Raw genomic sequence first — 9,300 nt, 5'->3', positions numbered from 1 at the left:
ATGTGTCACAATTCAGCAATATATATATTTCTTCCTTTAGGCTCTGAAGGCCATGGTGGAGGCCAAATGTGAGTCTGCTAAGGAGCACGCTAAGGCTAAAGTAGAGAAGGTGGCTGCTGTTAGCCTTACATCAGATATGTGGACATCCATCAACATGGATGCCTACCTGGCAGTGACATGCCACTTTGTGGAGGAGAACGAAAAGCTGAGCTCGGTGTTGTTGGGAGTGCAGGCATTCCCCCAGTCTCACACTGCTGAAAATATTGCTTGTGTGAAAGCCTCCCTGATGGAGGAATGGGGAATCTCAGGCAAGGTAACATGCATGGTCACCGATGGTGCTCCTAATATGGTGGCATGCGTGAGAGAGCTGAAGCTTCGCCACCACATTTGTGTTGCTCACACCCTCAATCTTGTTGTGAAGAGGGCGCTTGACCAGCACCCTGTGCTCTCTGGCCTCCGGGCCAAAGCAAGGAAGCTGGTTGGCTACTTTAGAAGCCAACCAGCTGCTAAGGTATGCTCTTTTCTTTTATTCCAATATATAATGTTAATAGTTTGTCTGTACTCCTACTGCAGTGACTTAATGGCCTACTGTTCTGTATCTTTAAAGGAGAAGCTTACACAAGTGCAGCTTCAGCTGGGCATGCAAGCAACCAAGCTGATGCAGGAGGTGGAAACAAGATGGAACAGCACCTACTTGATGCTGCAACGTCTGGTGGAGTTGAGGGAGCCAGTAGGAGCGGCATTGGCTGGATTACACACTGACATTCCCTTTTTCAATGCCAGTGAGTTTGACATAGTTGTAGCGTGCCTTTCTTTACTCTCTCCTTTCTATGACGCCACCACGGAGCTCTCTGCAGAAGAACACGTGTCGGCATCAAAAGTTATCCCCCTCCTGAAAATGATAGAGAAAGCCCTTCAGGAGGAAGACACCAAGTCGGCACCTGCAGTAGCAGTGGAAACAGGAGAGCAGCTCATCAGACAGCTCAGGGAGAAGCTGCACATGCTCCAGTCAATGAGCATCTTGTCGCTGGGTACACTCCTGGACCCACGATTTAAACTTATAGCATTTTTCAGCAACACAAAAGCTGCTGAAGCAGTGAAGCGCTTGACTTCAGAGTGTGCCGCCGTCATCTGACGGAACACAGAAGAGAACACTCACGAGATTCCTCAGGCTTCCACCTCTCAAGAATTCACTGGAGGTAATCTTTTATATTACATTTTGAGATTACTTATTCCTATTACAACACTTACTAACATGACCTGTGGTTTCCATTTAGGTAGCAGACTTTGGCAAAGATTGGACACTAGTGTCATGGAGGCAAAGAGGACTCAAAATGTGTCAGCAGATGCCACCATAGAGGTCCAGCGCTACCTGTCAGAGGCAAACATAAGCAGGCTGGAGAACCCCCTGGAGTACTGGGCTAATCATCGGTCACTGTACCCCAATCTGTACAAACTTGCACTTATTTATTGATGCACCCCGGCATCATCTGTGCCATGTGAGCATGTCTTTTCAAAGGCTGGAGAAGTAGTGTCAAAAAAGAGAAATCGTTTGAAACCAAAAACTGTGGAGAAATTGTTGTTTCTTAACAAAAATGCATGAAATCATCCAAGTTACACAAGCATTAGCCTATTCACTACCTCCTCCCTAGTTCCACAAGCACTTTCACTGTCCTCTGCCTGATTAAGCCCATGCCATTTTTCTAGAGTCACAGAAAAACAATACACAACATGCCATATCACATGACACTACTATTTTGGGAATAATTACACACAGAGAATACATTCAAACAATATTTTATTATACACATATGTGTATACATAATTTATGTAGACAAATGATTTCGTCCTACACCTTTTGTGAAGTCATTTCCAAGAGCCATAATAGACAAAAATTCAATGCATCACACGTGTTAAGATACAGCTGGCTGTGATTATACACCTGGCCAGTAGGTGGTTTCGTGTGCACATGAAGCTCCAAGAAATGAACCCTTTCTCGAACCAGTTGGCTCAAGTGGTTCAATGCCTCGTGAGGCTTCATCTCACCATCACTGATTTGACACAATACATTTCTTTTAGGTTAAAACATATCTTAGTGCAAACCAACCAAACATCATAATTTTTAACTATTAATATAATTATATTCCTCTACACGTAAGCACAAACGACAGTCAGGACCCTTCCCCCCACCCGTAGGCGGAGGGAGGCTACCTTCTCGTTCACCGGGGTAAAACCCAACGTACAGGCGCCAAGATGGGGAGCAACAAGTATGCCCACTCCTGCCCGACACCTCTCACCTTGGGCAACTCCAGAGTGGAAGTATGTCCAGCCCCTCTCAAGGAGACTGGTTCCAGAGCCATGTGTCGAGGCGAGACCGACTATTTCTAGCCGGAACCTCTCGACCTCACACACTAGCTCCGGCTCCTTCCCCACCAGAGAGGTGACATTCCACGTCCCAAGAGCCAGCTTCTGCAACCGAGGATCGGACCGCCAGGGTCCCCTCCCTCGGCCGCCACCCATCGCACAATGCACCCGACCCCTTTGGCCCCTCTCAAGGGTGGTGGGCCCATGGGAGGGGGGGCCCATGTTTCCTCTTCGGGCTGAGCCCGGGTGGGCTCCATGGGTAAAAGCCCGGTCACCAGGTGCTCGCCATCGTGCCCCCCCTCCAGGCCTGGCTCCAGAGTGGGGCCCCGGTGACCCGCGTCCGGGCGAGGGAACACGAAGTCCAATGGTGCCGTTCATCATTGGGGTCTTCGGGCTGCACTTTGTCTGGTCCCTCACCTAGGACCTGTCTGCCTTGGGTGACCCTACCAGGGGCATGAAGCCCCAGACAGCATAGCTCCTAGGATCATTGGGGCACTCAAACCCCTCCACCACGATAAGGTGGCCGCCCAAGGAGAGGGCTTCATAAGTAATATAAAGGTAAATCCCCCTGCTGACACATTACAAGCTCATGTGTCACAATTTCTGCTGCTTTTAAATAGTGTTTTCAGTGGAACAGGTTTGCTATTTTACCTGGAAAATTATATCATTATTCAATGTAGACCCCTTTAGTTATCCATATTCATTTTTCTAATTCAGGGCTTTGCTGTTTCATGTCTCTGAGTATCTTTTTGTGTATAATAGTTTGTTGTTCTATATCTAACATTTTTAGTTCTGCTGATGATGCTGCTTTTGCTATTCGATCAGCTAACCTTATTACATTAGAGACCACATTAGTACCTTTTGTGTGTGTGCTGCACACTTACAAACTGTTAGTTTAGCTTGCAGTTGTATTGCTTGTAGGAGATCTGTTACTCAGTACTTGATTTTTATAATCACACACTCATTCACACCAACATGAAAAGTGACACAAACAAAAACACAAAACTATTGGTCAGTTTGCAGTCAGTCAAAATTTCATCACAAATTACAAATTTTCAGTCTGTCCTCATCGTATTTCTTTACTCAAATTGTTTATCAAATTTTACTGAAACTTCAGGAATTTTTCTATGTTTATTTAACAACATTTTTAATGTTTTAATATTTGACTCTAATCTTCAGGATCCTGTTTTAAATAACATGTGCACATTTTAAAAAGAGATATCTCAAACTTATGTCAGGATCTAGCAACAACCGATAATTTTCTGCTGCTGAAACACTTCACCATTTTCAATAAAATGTAGATTCTTTTTTAGAATCAAATTCTAATTTAACTGTTAGATTTAAATGCAACAAATGCTCCATGGTCTACAAACACCGCGGTGTCAATAATTTTCAACACTTAGAGATATTTAATTTAATTCCAAACAAATTCCTTCAATAAGGAAAAAAAACCTAAGTGTCAGGTGGTGTCCAAAACTTATAAACAGTCCAGAGACTTTTACTTTTCAGGACTGTTCTAATATTTCTCATTGATAACATTTTTAATTTTTATTATTTTTATTTATTTATTTTTAATCACTAATTGTTTTTTATTAAATATAACTGCCCTTTTCCTTAAAAGTAAACAAACACAATCATTTATTCCAACATAATTTGAACCTTCAAGACAACTCTATTTTCCCAAAACATTCCATATTAAATCTCTAAAACCCATCATTCGGTTATAATCTTTAATGGTTTTTTTAGTTGGTGGAATTCCGTGGCATAATGTATTAGCTCATTGCAAAACTTAAATGTTTGTAGATCCACTTCCGTTTCCTAACCAGAACAACCTTAGAGAGCTTAAACAATTCACCCTGAGGAGGAGATGATTTTATGGCAGGAAAGAGAGCTGATAAGGATTTCAGGAAGAACTCCTAATTCTTCTGCTTTCCTGGCTTCCTCTAAAGGTCCAAGGACGGAAAACATACACATGTGGAGGCTGATCTGCTGCTCCATTAGGGTTTGGCACTTGTATCATGGGATATGTGTATGACTTCAGCACTTCAGCTCTGCCTTGACTGGGCTGATTGCTCATTGCCCTCACCTGCACTGAGCTGGTCCCTATTTAAACAGCTGCTCGTCACCAGCTCAGTGTGAGATCGTCTGTTGCCACTGTCACAGCTTTCAAGCCTTGTTGTCTCATGTTCCAAAGAGTTTTCTGGTTTCTGATCCTGCCTGTTTTTGACCACAGATTTTGCCTAATCCTTCTGCTGTTGAAAGTCCTGTTGCTGAACCCTGCCTGTCTCTGACCCTGCCTCCCGCCTCCTGCCTACTGGATTTTCATTGCCTGAGACCCTCCCGTGCATGACCCCGGACCGTTTCACGACTCAGCCTCTGGTTGGTGGATTTTGTCCCTATCGTCTGTTTGTCCCCTGAGCCCCCCCAGACCTCCCCTTGTCCATTTACCTTACTCTCCCCCGGCTGGACTCCTGACCTCTGTGGATCCCCTATCCCTGACTCCACCAGTGTGACCACACCCTTCTACACCAATTACTTTTGTAATAAAACTTTTGGTGAAACGTCCTCTTGTTGTGGCTGCGTTTTGGGTTCTGGCTGATTCTGCTTTTAACATTACAATATGTTTCAGTTTCATCTAATTTTAAAATTGGGGGTCTTCTGTTACTTGACTTCTAAGGTTATAACTCTTTTTATCATATACTTGTTGCTTCCTCCTGTTTATTTATTTTTTATTTGCAACACTCTCTGCCTTCCTCTTTTTCTTCCCACTATAGTTTGGTATTCTCTGCAAGTAGTTCCGCATGCACCAGTGTCACACAAGAAAGTGATCTTTTTCCCATTAACCAATAGGGTTATTTCAGGCTTAATGTTATTCATTTATAGCAAATCTTGTAAATTTAGCAAAACTTCCTAAAGAGTTTATTGAGCTATAGGAAAAAGATCTATAAACTCAGAAATAGAAATTTGATCAATTTCTGTTTCATTCACTTCATCTAATTTGGGATGTGATGTCTCATATGATTCTGGCGCACTCAGAGCTGATCCTAGTTATACTGAGGTGTGGTAAATTTCCTGGACAGTCTCTGACCAGATGTCCTTCTTTTCCACAACACCAACACCCTGAAGTATCTGATCTAAAATTTCTTCTACCTTTATGGTTAGGGCCTCTCCTCCTAAAACCTCGTTTTGATAAAATGTTCTTGCTGTAGCTCCTATTTTTCTTCTTTTCTTTTACTACCTTCTCAGCATGGAGGGAAGTAATTAACATACTCATCTAATGTTCCAGTTCTCAATCCTATGTAATATTTGGTCACCTTCTTATAGCATCTTTAGATCCTATAAGAAAGATCTAAAGATGCTAAAGATGAAAATCATTTTTAGCTGCCGTCTATAGAGTCCATTTTCATCATTATTTTCTTCCAACCTCCTATGAGCCTTGAAAATAACTGTCATTCTGATTCTGTATTCTTCAAATGGTTCATCATACTTTTGTTTTGTCCCTACCTATTTCTATATAATTTGCTCTTCTTCTGAATCTCTGAATAGTTCTGTTTGCTAAACCTACTACCCGGTTTATTAGTTCCTGCGAATCATGGGCTAGTGGTCTATTGTCTCCTTCTAACCACTGCGGTTTCATTATCTTTCTTTCTGTGAAACATTAACTGTTTGTTCTTATCCTTTCCTCACCTTCTTCTCTCCTTCTTTCTACTATCTCTGTCTCATCATCTTCCTTCCTATAAAACATTAATTCTTTTTTATGTTCACATTCCTGGCTGTCCTTTTTCTCATCTTTACCTTCCCCTTCTTTCCTCTTTTAGACCATTTTTTAATTTATTTTGTTTTTCCTTTTTTTTCTTTTCTGTAGCTCCGCTATTTTCTGTGAATTTAATGTACCATCAAAACCATACCTTTTTATCCATTTATCCCAATGTTTAACTTTATCGGGGTCTTGTTTTTTTTTTTTCAAATGAACTTCCAATTTTTACACTGCAATTTGTCTTTAGGTTCACATTTACTGCTGTTTTTACCCATTTTGAACAATTTAGTCCAATACATCAACACCTAGGGTGTTCTAAAAACTGGTATTCTTTCTCTAGTGGGGTAACAATTGAAAATACCTATTGTGGTAATCTTCACTTCAACTCTTACGAGTGGAGAATTCCACCCTTGCCTCTGCATCCACAATTGGTTTGTTACTTACAATCCTATTAGTTTATATGAGATAAAATACCAAATGGTATTTATACCTCCAATCACTCTCACAGTAACACTTTTATCACGGAATTTAAGCGCCTATTTTCGCAGGACTCCGCTGCCTTTTTACCACGGGTTTTCGTCAGGCCCCATTCCCACAACAAGATAAGGTTCCAAACCTTTCTCTTCATTTACTTGTTAGAGCCTATGATTACACAGGGTTTTATTTCTACGAGGTCAACCCTCATTCACATGTTCTTTTAAAAGACAGTTTACTTACTATCAGTTGTCTCTCCCCTTTCACGGCGTTCTGTCAACTGTCGGATTCCAGCTGGTGGGTCAACTCCAGTCCTGGAAAAAGATCTATAAACTCATTGTAAAGAGTTTAGTCATGCGCATGCTCTTTCTGGATTCCACCTCACCCACTGGAATTCTTAGGTATGTTTGCCCAGGTCCCCCTTGAAAATGAGATCTAGGTCTCAACGGGGTTTACCTGGTTAAATAAAGGAATATCTAATGTTGGCCTCCGGCTCGAAGGACCAAATAAATGTCAGGTTCATTTATCCTAAACGCTTTCACCTACCCTAACCCTAACAGACAAAAAGAAGAGAGACAAGTGGTTAAATTTGTACTCGAGGATTCTTGAGTAGAGGAAAAAGGATAATCTGATTTTTACAGTCTCCAAATTTGCTCTGAAGTTCCTCTCCTCCTACTTTTCTTTTATTAGAATGAGAGAGCCCTGGTAACATTAGTTAGATAAGATGATAACCAGCCCAATGCAGAGCCAGGAATACCAGGCAGAACATTCAGCTTGTTCAACAAAGTTGCATGGTGGACAATATCAAAGGCGGCCCTGAGATCCAGCAGGACCAACACAGAACATTTTCATTCATCAGCAGCCATTCAAAGACGGGTTGTGAAATTTTACCAAATGAGGTTTGTTAAAGAAAAATGATTATTTTAATGCTTGATACAGTTAATCTTAAAAGTTACATTCAGCACTCTTATTTGGAACAGTTTTCTGTTGAGCATTCAGAGACACAGGAACCAAATGCAGATTAAGGGAGATCTCTCAATGGGACCCCCACTGTGAGGCCGGGCCACAGGCGAAGTCATAAAATTAGCATTTTCCTTGGGAGACAGAGACTTTAGATTTCTCAGGTATCTGTGAGGTCTTATCTCAGGTCGTTCTGTACTCAGAATGACCGTGGGAGCCACAGGGGGTCAGGGCCAGCTATCTGCTCTTTTGTCTCGGTAGAAGGCAGATGGTCTTTTGATCTTTGCGTAGATTGAGGGGAGTTTTCTGAGTCCCTACGAAGTTTCTAATAGGTCAAAGAACGGAACGCCTTGGCTGCATAAATTAAATAGGGAAACACCTATTTGGTATAAAATTACGTACACGGAGCACGCCAAAAAGAGAGAGAGCGGCCGCTATTTTTGCCTTTTTTGTCTGTGTTCTATGTTCGTTTGTCTGCCCCTTGTGTGTCTTTATTTTTATGAGAAAATGCATATCTCTGTTCCTCTGCAGCTTTGTTGTTCATTGATTTGTATGAGATTAAACTCTGTGATCTGTGACGTCAACACGCTTTGTTGTTTGTTTCGTTTTGGCAGCACGCGGTCGCTGCACGGCGCACACGGAGAACGCCGTCGCTCGCCAAGGACTCGGAAGAAAAAGGAGGAAAAGAGCCAAACGTTTTGTCCAAAGCTAGCATTAAATGATCCTTCTTCTTTTTTAATAGGTTCCTATAGAATATTTTTATACAGAGCTATATCAATACAATAAATTGAACTGAACAGAGGTCAGGTAAGAAATTAGAAAATATTTATTATTTAAAGAACTTGTGGCACTACTTCAGTTTATTTTAGAAAATATTCGTTATTTAAAGATTTTGTGGAAGACCTGCAGTAAATGGACCTTACCAGAGGGGCCGCGTTTCATTGGCTGATGCCCATTCCACGTTGTCTCGTGCGTGGCCGTCTCACAAACACATGCTTCTCGTTAGCTAAGTACAGCATAATGGCAGAACTGATACAACTTCTACACCTTGAAGCCTGTCTGCTACACAGTCTTACGTTAGCTAAACAGATCAATATGCAATGTGTACTGTATCTGACATACACTAAAGATTTTATTTTAGCAGAAAAGGCTTTGGACTAAACTGTTACTCGTGTTAGCCACTCTAGCACCAAGTACAGCTAGTCAATCAACCATGGCTGTGTTCAGGGAAGCTCTGATTAATAATCCAGAAATAAATATCAAGCCTGGAAACTTGATATAGTAACGGACTGAATGTTATGTTTTTAACGTAATCTTTGCTCGTCTTGCGGGGCGCAGGCGGTTGCCACGGTAACAGGTGTGCTTAAACTACAAAGAGAGAGAGTAAAAAGGTAGGAGTGGTTTTGAGTCGATCACCTGCTCGGGTTATTTTACCTTTGTTTCCCTTTGCTGTGGCGCAATTACAGCCGCTGTAGTTTCTAAACGTTGGACTAATTACCTCGTTCGTTTGTGAGTTTACGTCATTCACAACAAACATCAAATAGAACAAATATATTTCATAAAATTTTAACAAACAAATGGCTTCTACCGCGGTAATTATGTGAAATTAAAATAATTATATCCCAGCTTCAGAAGATTTGCCTTTACCTTTACAGAGCTCTTTGGTTCCTCCTATCAGTCTGTAGCTTCTCATATTGACGTCATCAAACCAAATTTCAGATCTACCATAACTGACTGACACCTGC

The sequence above is a fragment of the Xiphophorus hellerii genome, chromosome 11 (genome assembly GCF_003331165.1).
Source record: "Xiphophorus hellerii strain 12219 chromosome 11, Xiphophorus_hellerii-4.1, whole genome shotgun sequence".
Classification (NCBI taxonomy): Eukaryota; Metazoa; Chordata; class Actinopteri; order Cyprinodontiformes; family Poeciliidae; genus Xiphophorus; species Xiphophorus hellerii.
Note: the sequence above shows the minus strand (reverse complement) of the source record.